Genomic DNA, 13,713 nt, shown 5'->3' with positions numbered 1-13,713 from the left:
TAATCTCCCCGATCAATGATCATGTTATGTTGGAATGTTGTTAAAGAGGGTCAAAAATGTTTCAACCCAGTTTGTTTTGCAGATTCTGTATAGCAGCTTTAATATAGGGAGGACACAACTTCCAGATTGTGAGTAAAATCAGGTTTTTTTTCTTTGTCAGTTTAACAGTTTCTGTTGTGCCTGTCACTGCTCCCTGTCTGTTTGCTTACCTGGTTCTTCCTGACCTTGTGCTTCTCCTCACGTTCCTCTCTTTCCTCTCTCCCTCTTTGGACTGACAATCATACACAAATAGATTGTATTCAATTAGATTAAAAATTACATTAACATGAAAAAAATACTATAGGGCTTTGGAGCGTGATGTCACGGGGGTGGGCGTGGAAAGGATTTTGGCCCGATCTGCCATTTTGGGGGTCTAGCGCAAGTGAAAAGGGAGCGAAGGCACACACAACAGCCATGGTTCGTATTTGCTGTGTGGTCGGCTGCAATGTTCGATCACAGGACCGGCAAGAGAATAAGCTTGAAAATGGTTTATCTTTTCATTCTTTCCCAACCTGGAAGCAACATGAGGCAGCTCGTGTATCGATGTTACCAAACGAAGGCGTCCAGCCTGGATAGCAGCTGTGAGATGAGCTGACGTGCAGCTCTTTTCCATCTCCAAATATCTGTTGGTGCTCCAGACATTTTCATTCCGGTAAGTTCTAAATATGTTCATATCACTCTTTATATCCTATTAGTTTTATTTTCTATGTGCTCTGAGCTCATAGCAAATTAGAACAAACATCCTACTGAGTGATTTTGCAGAACTACCTTCTATTTATAGAGTTGCTAATTATTTGGCATTATTGCAGCAAACCAGCCTATTAAATGGATGAAACACATCGTGACTGGGCTCCAGCGCTACACAAGGGACCTGCTTCAAACATACCACCATGCCAATCAGATTACTTCTTCCATGTGAGGGTGAAGAGGTGACCCTTCTGGATAAGATGGTGAAGGTTTGCTGCGTTTGGTGAACAGTGTCATAATAAAACCAGGGAAGAATGAAACCTGCTTCTGTTAAATGTTCTTAAGTCTTGTGCTGTTAAAATTGCTGTATTTTTTCAAAAGATACAGTAAATAAAGTAATGTTAGTAGTGGGTGATATCATGTAAACACATTTTGTGTAAACATTTTGTCATTTGTAAACTATAAATGATGGATTCTACATTGGAACTGATGTGATGCTCTATAAGGTGGTTTTAATAAAAAATAAAAAAAAAGAGGCAAAAATTAGTTTGTTTCTTTATTGAACTTTTGAACAGTGGGACTCAGTCAGTACATATTCAGTAAATGCAAATTATTTACACAGCAGTGCACTACAGGCATAAATCTAGACCCCTAGATAAAACATTATGGGTCATTCCCACAACCCACAGCTTTACTGTGTTCCAGCAAAGTATCCAATAGCAGTGACAACTCCTCCACAGTAGCAGGTGGGAGTTTTCTGTTTTGAGAACAGCTCCTTTTACCTGTCACTACGGATGGTCTGTTTATGTTTTGATCAAGAGCCTTTTTTTGGGCAGCTGAAGAGGAGAAGTCTATCTTATGGCCAACCTCTGGCTGTATCTTGGTCACATTACCCAGCAAAACCCAGTATGCAGGTTCATCTGAGTAGTAATATACCTATAGCTTTTTTTTGCCCCCCCACACCCCGAGGGCATTTTCCCCCCTCCCTATCCCCCGCCGCGTCCATGTGCGTGTGCACGTGCGCGAGAACGGACTTTTTGCATGTGCGTGTGTGTCCAGGGGTCATATGAGTTCACATGTGTTTAATAGAGTATTATTTAATGAAACCATTATGTGTTTTAATTAAACTCTTTTTAAAGGGTTTGTATAGGTCTCAGAATTCTGTTATTTAGACATGATTTAATGATGGTGATTTAATTTAACTACTTTAGGGGTATTTTAACTTGTTAGGAGCCTTTTGCATTTTCTTCAGAGCTATTTAGGAGCAAATAACAGGTGTCCCTTTAGAAATAAACAGTGATACTTCTAAAAACCGTGTATTCCCACACAGCATTTAATTTAGCTAGTTTAGGAAGATTATACTTTTCTAATAGTTTCACAGGCTAGTAGTTTTTTTAAATAGAGTACCACAAACAACATGTATCCCTTTAGAAATAAACTGTGATACTACTAAAAGTACATATTCACACTAGAGCTAATTATCTACTAGTCTGTAACAGTTAGACTCGCTGATTGCACATAGATGATTTAACTACTTTAGTGGCATTTCACACTCTTTTTAAAGGATTGTATAGGTCTCAGAGTTCTGTTATTTAGACATAGGTGATTTAATTTAACTACTTTAGGGGTATTTTAACTTGTTAGGAGCCTTTTGCATTTTCTTCAGTGCTATTTAGGAGCAAATAGTTTTCAAACAGAGATCCGCAAATAACAGGTATCCCTTTAGAAATAAACTGTGATACTTCTAAAAGTACATATTCACAATAGCGCTGTATCAACCACCATGTGGCTTTAATGCAACTAGTCTTATAATTATCAACTAGTCTGCAACAGTTAGACTCGCTGATTACACATAGATGATTTAACTACTTTAGGGGCATTTCACGTTTCTAAAAGTTTCACAGACCAATCGTTTTAAATAGAGCACTGCAAACAACATGTATTTCTTTTAGAAATAAGCTGTGATACTTCTAAAAAACACATATTCCCACACTCTGTAACAGTTAGACAGAAGGGGTGCAGTTAGGCTCCCAACAGTCTGCAAAAGAAGTCATGAAGCAAACAAAAGATGCTCCTTATCAAGAGCATCCCAGCCCAAAGGTGTATATACACAAACAGTTAATGGCTTTAATGCAACTAGTCTTATCATGTCAGAGGCCAGCAGAAACCATGACCAACAGAGTCTCCAAAGGCTTTCCACCTTTCTTCCTTACATCACACTCTTTTATCTCTACATCTCAGAGGTCAACTGAAAGTAGCCCCACCTATATAAAAACACCCCATCAGACACACAGTATTTTCCTCAGCACTTCACAACTGCCGCAAGGTATATCGTTTTAACTTTTTATTTTTTCACTTGAATGTGCGTTGGAGCCGACTTTGCTACCCGCACAGAGCGTTTCTGACACTCGGGTGCTGCTTATACAATAGAGAAAAGCAACAATACAGAGTGTTTCTCTGCTCCAAGAAATCCGAGGGCCTTTCACAAGGTAAGCATGTCTGTTATACCCAGGGCATAAATGTCTGTATGTCAGTGCTAATTATTCAAAGCCTGTTTAAAATGTGACACATATGTTGTCCGAAAACATTTACTCTAAATTTGCAAAGCTACTGATTTAAAAAATATATATATATTCGAATTTTTAGTTGCATGTCAAACATATGATAGACTCTTGAGCATATTTGTATAGCTAAATTCACAATGGTATAACCGTGCTAAATAAAAGAGGCCCAAGCACCAATGCACTCTAATCCACTCTGCTAAACTGTATGTTGATAAGTAAATGAAGCGTACCTCTACCTCTACAGCTGAAAACAGTTTGTATCCGCACTCTGAGGGGCTGCTGAATTGTTTTTAATACGGCACTTTTTGACGAACAGCAGATGATGAAATGCTCTTTATTGTAGAAACTGTCCCTAAGCTATTGTTGCTCATACTTACTGAGGTCCCTAGCTACTTCCTTACTATGTCAGTAAACTTTTTTGAAAAGGAAGCTGTTGTAGATTTAAAGAAACATCTTAATTGAAGCAAAGGCAAAAAAAAAAAACTGGAATGAATTATATGTGACTGTTCATATTAAAGCCAACAAGTGAAAATCCAAAAACGGCTTCAATGCTTTGTATTACAGTTTTTGCCTGTTGCTTGAACACTATAAACCCATGCTTAGACTAAAGTAACACAACGTGAAGCTGTTGTTACCATACCTCAAACACATATTAATGATCTCCCCCTCTCTCTTTCTCTCTCTCTCTGTGAGTGTGTGTGAGTGTGAGTGCGTGTGTGTGTGTGTGTGTGTGTGTGTGTGTGTGTGTGTGTGTGTGTGCCCTCACAGAAGGAAGGTCACAGCAGGAGCTTTTCTCAAACGCATTACCAATCAGTTTTTTTACAAGAAGTGTAGCTCACACAATGGTATAAGTGTATTCTTTGCGATACTTTATAAATATGATACTAAAGATTTTGAGTTCGAAATCTGCACGACAGACTTTATTTAATTGTCCTGCGGCTGCTATCATATATTTTACCAAACAATTCTTCTCACACAGTCACAGATATATTTCTCTCAATGCAAACTTCACTCATGTCTCAGACAGGAAACTTGAGTTTTTCTTTTTTCTTTTTTTTCTGTCCCCACTCATTCAACTAATTTGCATATTGAGTCATATCTCGAGAAGTTGCCCTGACAACAGAAATGCATATTCAAAACATTGCTGCATAATTCAATTATTATTATTTTATTTTTATTTCTACAGTCGTCACTTCTTTTGCTCAGTCAGCTGGAAACCACTTCTAACTCACTATTTTAAACCTGCTTTAAGCTTCTAATCACTGGTTGGTCCTCCCAGTCTCTTTTTCCTCTTCACAACAGTCACTCTATTGTCCTGCAGCTTCCTGAGTTATTCCTCAGCTTCAGCCTTTAAGTGTGTTAAATCTACACCATTTAGCATTTATGTCATGTATTCACATTCATGAGTGTAAGCGTGTCTTCATTGCGTGTATGTTGTGTATTCATATTAATATTGAGTGTAAGCTGGTCTTTGTTGCCTCGATGTGTTTTTATAATCAGATTTAATTCCTGCATCTTTGCGCTGAACTGTGGATTCAAACTGTCTCACTTCTGATTCTCTCCAAAAACAATTTCACATGTGACAATTTCTACATGTGTGTTTTCTATTTTTCTATTCATTTATGTATTATTAGTTTATTTATTTCTTTATCTCTCTCTCTCTTTTTTTTTCTTTACCTTTCTGTTGCGATGCTCTGGATGTTTCTAAACCCATAAATTCAGCCTCAATGTTCAACCCAATTTTGCTATGCTGTCACTTTAACACGTCCAGCCTTCGCCTCTCACCGGTCCTCGTCCCCTCTTCTCTCAACTTCCTGTGTGGCCTCCCAAATCAAACGCAGGCCCAAATCAGCTGTTTCTTCTTCTCTCTTCCTCTTTTCAGTCTTTTCTTGGCGCTTAACTCCCAGCATGGCAAATATGAACTCAGACAGTCCCATCCAGTGGTTTCACACAGTCATGTCACTGGTACACTTTCCAGCTTGTAATTCAGAGCGCATGTTTCCATCAACCTGCTGCTGGATCCTTCAGTGTTTTAGGTCAGTTGCACTGTCTTTTTGCCTGCTGTTAATTCTTCAAGTCCACGGTGTTGTTCTGTCTGTCTTCTCTGTTCATCAGGAGATTAACTGCCCTTTAAGCTTCTTCTCAGGATAAGGACAGGATGAGAGGTCAAGCTGTGAAATTTTAAACCAAAGCCTGTTTTCGTCCCAATTATGTTAATCTATCATTGTTCTGCTGTATAGGGCTTTGGAGTTGATGTCACGCCGCAATGCATTGTGGGAGCGCGGCGGCATTTTCGGGGTCTACGAATCAAATCAAACACACTGTGTTGGAACGACGATTACAAGATGCTTAAAAGCAGCTTAAAAGAGAATGGACTGTATAGAGACCGATTGCGTCCAGAAGCGAAGCGGCGGTACTTGCAGAAAATAGCGTGCATTGGAAATGTGGACCCGTATGAAATACGGCCGTGGAATAGAAACCCTGAAGACCAACCGCTATTGACGTAGCCTGACATATTTCATACCTTATCTGTGGAGTCAGCGCGTACAAGTCGTCATTCAATCAAAGGTAAGTCAGCTCGAGTACTGCGAGTGAAATGCGTTTGATTTCCCTGCAAACATTCACATTAGTGCAGCATAAATTCATTCATGAGGGGAAATTACAGTGAGAACATGTGGAGGCTGTTAGAGGGATAACATAGTGAGTTCAGTGCATTGATGAGACATTGTCCTGAAGGATTTAGTTATTCTCTATGGTTAAAGAAATTGCAATGATTTATTAATGTTTATTATAAATAATTCTAATTATACATCTTGCTTCCATATTTGTATCTTGTGTCACTAAAAATACATTTTATTTTAGTTTTATACATTGATTAATGACCTGCAGAATCTCCTTATCATATTAAGTGATTCATAATTGTCACTTTATGCTTTCTCCATCTCTAAAGTGATGACATCCTTGCATTACATACTTTAGGTTCATTTTCTGCAGGCAGGTTTCTGACAGAGAACAGGCAGATTTACACTATAACATGCAGCGTTCTATAGATGGACACATAAAGAAATGAAAAATTACATGTATGTGCTAACTTTCTTGACACTTTGTTACATTTATGATAAAGTAGATTAAACACATTTGTGTCGGCCTTGGCTCATTAGTTCTTGTCTTTAAATGAACTTTGTCTGTGTGTGTTTCAGGTGCTGCACTCTAAGACTGAATGAACCAGCATTGCAGCCATGGGTCACTGTGAGCATCACAGGGAAGGTTGAAGCCGCCCACTGCAGCTGTATGGCCGGAGTCACGGAGACCTGCAGCCACGTCGCTGCTCTTCTGTCTAAAGTAGACGGAACAGTGTTGATCCGTGGCACAAGGACTGTTACAGATGAACCTGCATACTGGGTTTTGCCTGGTAATATGACCAAGATACAGCCAGAGGTTGGCCATAAGATAGACAACTTCTCTTCAGCTGCCCAAAAAAAGGCTCTTGATCAAAACATACACAGACCATCTGTAGTGACAGGTAAAAGGAGCCGTCCTCAAAAAAGAAAAACCCCACCTGCTACTGTGGAGGAGTTGTCACTGCTATAATGCCATAATGTTTTATCTAGGGGTCTAGATGTATGCCTGTAGTGCACTGCTGTGTAAATAATTTGCATTTACTGAATATGTACTGACTGAGTCCCACTGTTCAAAAGTTGAATAAAGAAACTAAATAATTGTGCCTTTTTTTTTTATTAAAACCGCTTTATAGAACATCACATCAGTAACAGTGTAGAATCCATGTCATTTACAGTTTACAAATGACAAAATGTTTACACCAAATCATGAGTGTTTACATGATATCACCCACTACTAACATTACTTTATTTACTGTATCTTTTGAAAAAATAACAGCACAAGACTTAAGAACATTTAACAGGAGCAGGTTTCATTCTTCTCTGGTTTTATTATCACACTGTTCACCAAACGCAGCAAACCTTCACCATTTTATCCAGAAGGGTCACCTCTTCACCCTCACATGGAAGTAGTAATCTGATTGGCATGGTGGTTTGTTTGAAGCAGGTCCCTCGTATAGCGCTGGAACTCAGTCATGATGTTTCATCCATTTCATTGGCTGGTTTGCTGCAATAATGCCAAATAATTAGCAACTCTATAAAGAGACGATAGTTCTGCAAAATCACTCAGTAGGATGTTTGTTCTAATTTGCTATGAGCTCAGAGCGCATAGAAAATAAAACTAATAGGATATAAAGAGAGATATGAACATATTTAGAACTTACCGGAATGAAAATGTCTGGAGCACCAACAGATATTTGGAGATGGAAAAGAGCTGCACGTCAGCTCATCTCACAGCTGCTATCCAGGCTAGACGCCTTCGTTTGGTAACATCGATACACGAGCTGCCTCATGTTGCTTCCAGGTTGGGAAAGCATAAAAAGACAATCCAACCTTATTCCCGTGCCGGTCGTAAGATCGAACATTGCAGCCGAGCACACAGCAACCATGGCTATGCTATCGCTCCTAGCTTAGACCCCCAAAATGGTGAATCGGGCCAAAATCCTTTCCACGCCCACCCCCGTGACATCACGCTCCAAAGCCCTATTCTTCCAGGAGGTTGAGCAAGTCCGTGGGCACCTGTATTAACACACTAAGACATTTATTTAATATAATTTTCATTACTATTACTTAGCACTTTCATTGTCTAATTCCTCTGTTTTCAATTTGAAACGTCTCACAATTTCACAAGCTATATTCAGACTTCCTGCTTCACTTCCTGCCAGACACACACACACACACACACACACACACACACACACACACACACACTCTTCACTTTACTGGATTTTCATCCGTTTCTACAGCCTAATCGAGCTCTTATTTTATGTTCACACTCTATATACCCTTTGTAACTCTACTAATTTTAATATAAAAAGAATGCACCCTCAGCACACACTCTCACACACACACACACACACACACACACACACACACACACACACACACACACACACGTACTAAGCTCTTTCCATTTGCAAACATTAACCAAACGACATCCATCAAAATCCTCAGCGTGGTTAGCAGAATTCTTGCACACTTGTACAATACACAATAATCAGACAACCCAAGTACATACAGACACAAACACCATGATCCCTACGGGGGTTTTCTGGCGCCCAACGCCTGGGTCCAACCCTTATGCCCCCTTCTACTGATACCAGACCTTTCTTACATAATTTCGACAAATTTAAAAGCCTCTAAGCCCAGGTCCAACCTTGCTGGTCAATCAACCCGCTTCGGGAACGCCGTCACCGATAATGGTCAAATTTCTAGGCCCTATATTAATTTAAAAGTGCTCCCCGCAGCTTGACCGGAAACTCCACTTAACCAGCGTCTCAGTATTTAACTGGTGCCTGAAACTTTACTTAAAGCTTTACCTGTCACCCGCATTGAAATGGTCATGCCTGAGCCAAGCTCTTCACTCAAACAGCGCAGGAAAGAAGTGTTCCTCGACCACTTGGTTATTAACGGGAGTTCGAATCCCCGCGGGAACCACCCGGGCTAACTAGACGTCGCCAGGCCTGACTGCATGTCCACGATCAGGAGTCGTTGCCACACGCTCCTAGGAGTCCAACCCCAGTCCTAGATCAATTTAAATACATTTAGAAGCACCACTGTGGACTGTAATCGCCAGTTTATTTATCTGCTGCTCGGGTACAACCCTATAATCAATTTGGGAATTAAATCCCTTAACCGAATGTCCTAATCTAATCTCTTTTCTTGACTGATGTAACACAATTGACACACATAACACATCAACTTTAAGCACACGTCACATCAACTTTAAAATTCACCCCAGCATTAACAACAATAAGCTTTCATCAAATATTCCCCAGACTTTACTTTTTATTTATCACAAATTACCCAAACTCACCATGGACATGTCACCCGAAATCTACTTAACAGATTTTATAATTTACTTTAATTTCACCACTACTGAGCCAATTTAATGGTGAACATCATCAGCTCGGCGAGCAGATAATTTAGAATTCATCCAATGTGCACAATTGGCTTTTTTCTTTGAACAGGCTGTGCCTACCTTTAAATCTTTTTAGACCAGTCTCCTGTTCACCTCATATCAGATCCCACCATAAGACGAATTTGTCCTCTCAGCCACAAAAGAATCCAGGTCACGGCACCAATTATTAAATTCTGTTCTTTTGAATTCTTTTGGCGACAGAGAAAGACTTCTGACTCAGAGTGGTCAAAGCTCAAAAAATGATTTTATTTTTACATTTCCGGAAACGGAGAACTGCAGCCACGAGCACGTACCCCATTACTCAAAGCATTGCCAGGCAAAATACGCATACATAGTTCTGCTATAGGTCACACACAGACACACACAGTTTCCATCAAAACAACTCCTTCTGCTCTGACTAATGTGTGTGTGTGTTACTTAGTTCTGCTTTTTCCGTCTGGTTTCCTGTATTTTATTAATATGCCTCTGCAGCTCTGCACTAAACTTCCTGTTTTTTAACCTCCCCTTACTAAAGCCTCTGTTGCTAGGCGACCTGTCACCCTCTGACCTAGTTTTTTCTCACACCTGGGCTTGGTTTATAAAGGCCTCTCTTATTAAAATACATAAAACAATCAGTCAGAAAATAAGCACTAAGAATATATATTTATCTTGTAACATTGTTTAAGTTAATGAACAATTGTGTTGAAAACTGAGATTACAATATCAATCAAGATAATTATAATTATGGTTTTTGCTGTAATTAAACAGTCATGCGGAAATGTGGCAACCACAGAACTTTGGAGGCCTTTTGTTCAATTATGTGTGGACTGTTTCTTTAGTCTCATACACAAATTGTTCTCAGTGTCTATGAGACTGATGAAATATCCATGTGTGCTGAAAGAGACTGTGCTGGTCTGACCCCCTCAACCTAGGTATTGTGGGTAATGAAAGAGCAGATAGGTTGGCTAAAGCAGCTGTTAAAAAAGTAGACATAGATGTGCAGATACCATTGTTGAAATTTGAGGGAAAAGAATAGTTTGGAGACAAAGTAAGAATTTCTGGAGAATGGCATGGGATAATGGAACAAAAGGGAGACATGGGGTACAAAACACAATAGAAGTTAAGAGGAGTAGTGGGTTAAATAGGCAGCAGGAGAATACAAACAGGTCATTGCTTTTGTCATGTAATCAATATATTATTAGTGTTTATTTTCTGATCATATTTTTTTATGTACTTTAATAATGAATGTTTGCAAAGCAAGGCCACTTTTGACTCATAAACTAAGTGCTCACCCAGACTGAAAAACAGGAAGTTAGTGTAGAGCTATACAAGCATATTGATAAATACAGGAAGTCAGACAGAAAAAAGGAACTTGTACCATATAAGGAGTTGTCGAAACTGTGTGATGTGTAAAGTACCAAAATAACACCTACCATATTTTCGCAACTATAAGGCGCACATAAAAGCCTTAAAAAGTGCGGCGCGCCCTATAGTGCAGTGCGCCCTGTGTGTTGTAAGGAGGACGTAGTAGAGAACACCATGAGAACGCTAAAGGGTGAAGTGTGGGCGTTAATCGTATATACCAGGACAATCGCACATACCTCTATAAAAGGACAGGTATGTGCATTATCAGAATCAGAATGGGGTTTATTGCCAAATGTTGAGCAGGTTTACAACATTAGGAAATTGCTGCGGTGCTTCAGTGCAAACATAGTGTCATAAATAGCACTTAAATAGACATGAGAAAATAAAAGTAGGAATAAGAATTAAAAGTGCTACGTAGAAAGATATGTGCATGAGATATACATGAGATATATACATGAGAATAAGAATTATGAGTGCTACGTAGAAAGATATATACATGAGTGCAGGTGGTGATCAGTGCCAAACATGGAATGATGCAGTGACACAGCGTAGGGTCATGTGTTAGTGGCGGGGACAGTCATATGGTTATTGTTCATGTGTCCAACAGCAGAGGGGAAGAAACTATTCTTATGGCGAGAGGTTCTGGTGCGAATGGACCGGAGCCTCCTGCCTGAGGGGAGCAGGTCAAACAGACTGTGTCCAGGGTGAGAAGGGTCAGCTGAGATCCGAGCTGCACGCCGCAATGTCCTGGAGGTGTACAGGTCCTGCAGAGATGGGAGTCTGCAGCCAATCACCTTCTCAGCAGAGCGCACAACACGCTGCAGTCTCTGTTTGTCCCTGATAGTGGCTCCAGCGTACCACACGGTGATGGAGGAGGTGAGGATGGACTCGATGATTGCAGTGTAGAACTGCATCATCGTCCGTGTTGGCAGGTTAAATTTCTTCAGCTGCCTCAGGAAGTACATCCTCTGCTGGGCTTTCTTGATGACGGAGGTGATGGTGGGCTCCCACTTCAGGTCCTGGGTGATGGTGGTACCCAGGAAGCGGAATGAGTCCACAGAGGTGATGGGGGTGTCAGTCAGGATGATGGGGGGGGGGGGGGAGTGGGGCTGTGTGCTTCCTGAAGTCCACAATAATCTCCACTGTCTTCTGGGCATTCAGCACCAGGTTGTTGTGGCTGCACCAGGACACCAGACGTTCAACCTCCCTCCCGTAGGCAGACTCATCCCCGTCCGAGATGAGCCCAATAACGGTGGTGTCATCTGCAAACTTGATTAGCTTGTGTGATATTATTCTGTTATTATATGTTACCTTATATATGTAATCAAAGTAGTTGAATTAGAATACTGCTGTAGATCATATTATACCCTTTAAAATAGAGTGTGTGATCTGTATGTAGTTTAGTTCTCATTATACTTTTGAGTTAACAGAACATATTCACATATTAGTTCATTAGATAAATGTGCATCACTCTGTATCCTTGATCTGCTGGGAATGTGTTACACTGTTTTCTTGACATGCTTAATTGTTGAATCATGAAGAGAAGGTTGTAAGCAGGAGACTCTGTGTCTAAAGACAGGGGAGATAGACAGACCACATTCCACACCCCCACCTTACAGAAAGCAGAGAAACAACTGCCGAGGTCATAATTTAGGCGCTGTAACAGAGAAAAAATGTGATGTTTTGGCTTTTACGACTAGCTGGGGGCCACTAGAGACTATAAAAAGCTGAGCAACCCGTCACCATTTTGAGACATGTGCCTGACCCTCTGGTAGCATCTCTCCCGTCCGGACGTTGTAATGCTCTGACTGTTGAATTGTATGGAAATAAATGATTGTTGATTGAGCATTTATACACCGAGTATTGTCCCTCCTTCAGCCCAAAGATTCAAAGAACTGCGTATTTTCAACAACTTGGTGCCGTGTGACCCGGATCTTTGGTGTGCTGAGGAGGTGTAGATTTGGCCTTTGGTGAGATCGTGGGGCAAAGTGAACAGAAGGCCGGCCTAAAACAGAAAGGTAAGCACAGCCTGTTGTATTATAAATACCAAATGTGCATATTGGGCTTTCCAAATTAATCTGTTCACTGAGTCACATGTATTTTCACAGTAAATTGGTCGGTGTCTGGTTTTTGGCGCAAGATACTAACAACATAAGTTGAGGCTGAATTCCAGTGTGTTAAATAAACTGCTTCTACCGAGAAACTAATAAGATACTACGTTGAGCTAGTTGCAGTAAACTGCTTCTACCGAGAAACTAATAAGATACTACGTTGAGCTAGTTGCAGCCACTTTACCTTCCACATTTAATTTTGTCTAATACTGGCTTCTGTAGCAATAATACGTTAGAATTTATTCTGAAGACACGGCCATTAGTTCAGTACATTGAAGTCGAGGTTTGAAGTTTGTTTATGGTGTCGGTTACGTCCTGGCTCTTGCCGGCTATGAAATAGAAGTTGATTTAAGGAAAAGCAGATGCTGGCTTCACGGTGCGGTTAAACACTGGCAACGCGAGAGCGAAACACGTCCGTAGGTTTGGTTTATGATACGGCCGTGTTCCGGTGATGCGGCCGTGAAGTGCAGTAGTGGTTGGTGCTAATTTTAGTACATTGAACAGAGGTTTGACGGTGGTTTGTGGCGTCAGTCGAGTTTTTTTTTTTTAAGGGCTGCGGTCATAAAACAAAGTAAAATTTTACTTGCCAAGAAGTACATAGAGCAAAACCTGGTTTATGATGTCTGGTATAACTTCGGGGATGCAAGCATCACGTTTATGATGCGACTTTGCCCCGTGGTGGCGGTCATAAGCGCAGAGAAAAGGGTATTTTGGTCTATGGTGCAGTGTGCTTTAAGAAGATCTAATAGTTGAGCTCAGAGGTTTCTGTGTAAAATTCCCGCTGAGGAAAAGTGTTGTGTGTGAGTGTCAAAGCGCGCTCTGGGTGAGAGAGTGTGTGTGAAGCTGCGAGGCGCGCTCTGGGTGCTGTCTTGTGGGTAAAGCGCGCACTGAGTGAGAGTGTGAGTGAGGCGCGCTCTGAGTGTGTTTTT

General features: G+C 40.6%; 1 long non-coding RNA gene across 1 annotated transcript; it reads left to right on the top strand.

Moving 5' to 3' along the window:
* The first annotated feature begins 341 nt into the window (after nucleotides 1-341).
* Nucleotides 342-6,881, top strand: LOC143417141 (uncharacterized). The gene is made up of 3 exons (XR_013097359.1): nucleotides 342-691; nucleotides 5,531-5,858; nucleotides 6,491-6,881. It is a non-coding gene; the product is annotated as an uncharacterized LOC143417141 (long non-coding RNA).
* Nucleotides 6,882-13,713: the final 6,832 nt, after the last annotated feature.

Source organism: Maylandia zebra, linkage group LG3, assembly GCF_041146795.1.
Source record: "Maylandia zebra isolate NMK-2024a linkage group LG3, Mzebra_GT3a, whole genome shotgun sequence".
Classification (NCBI taxonomy): Eukaryota; Metazoa; Chordata; class Actinopteri; order Cichliformes; family Cichlidae; genus Maylandia; species Maylandia zebra.
Note: the sequence above shows the minus strand (reverse complement) of the source record. Positions and strands in the feature narration are given on the sequence as shown.